Here is an 874-nt window from a genome sequence, read left to right as displayed (position 1 = left end):
TGATCTCACACTCACCTCACAGCTGCAGGCCAGCCGCCCTCCAGCCCAAGGCAGAGACGGTCATCGCTCAGCCGAGCTCCCGCCCACGTCCGCCTGCTGTGGCGTCCTTCCTGAGGCAGCAGCTGTCCTGTGCTGAGGTCTGAGCTGTGTCGAGGTCAGTGGGAAAGAGGCCATGCCAGCTCGCCGGCTCCATCTTGCTGGCACTGGAAGTCCCACTGGAGAGTTTGTCTGCCACTGGCCTCTTAGCCGCAGGCCTCTGCTTTATGACGTAGTGACAGTGCAGGGCCAACGGCGTGCACCTCAGACTAGGGAAGTGTCACAGGGGCCTCAGTGCCACCGTCCTCGCCCCGCCCCGCCCACAGCTTCCGTAGCTTTAAGACTCTGTTTGCCGGTGTGTACCTGGCACGATTGTGCCATATCTTTAGCTTCTGTGCACATCATGGAAACCCACCTTCCAGCGGGGCTGTCGTAAGGAAACTGCAAGAAGAGAAAGCAACCCAGAGTTGTGTCCACCCGCTTGCTGGCTGTCTCCGTGCCGTCCCCTCCCTGATGCTGACAACCGTCTGTCTGGTCTCATCTGCCAATCGCCAGCGTGGCTTGGAGGGCAGGCAGGCTCCCGGCGCTCATAGTCCCTCTTCCCACGTGGAGTGCGTTTTTTCTGGGTGTAGGATACTTGGGGGGCCGTTGTTTTCTTTCAGCTCCTTAAAGAAGTCCTTTATTCTGGCCTCCACTCTTTCTCAGGAGAAGTTGGGGGTCACGCGTGTCTATGGTCCCCGTATGGAAAGTGTTGTTCTCTTTTAGGATCCTTTTTCCTTGGTTTTCAGCAGTTTGCCCGTTACGTGCCTGTGTGGTTCTCTTTGTACCTGTCCCACCT

The sequence above is a fragment of the Rhinolophus ferrumequinum genome, chromosome 2, assembly GCF_004115265.2.
Source record: "Rhinolophus ferrumequinum isolate MPI-CBG mRhiFer1 chromosome 2, mRhiFer1_v1.p, whole genome shotgun sequence".
NCBI classification, from domain to species: Eukaryota; Metazoa; Chordata; class Mammalia; order Chiroptera; family Rhinolophidae; genus Rhinolophus; species Rhinolophus ferrumequinum.
The sequence above is the reverse complement of the archived record's forward strand: the minus strand, read 5'-3'. Positions refer to the sequence as shown.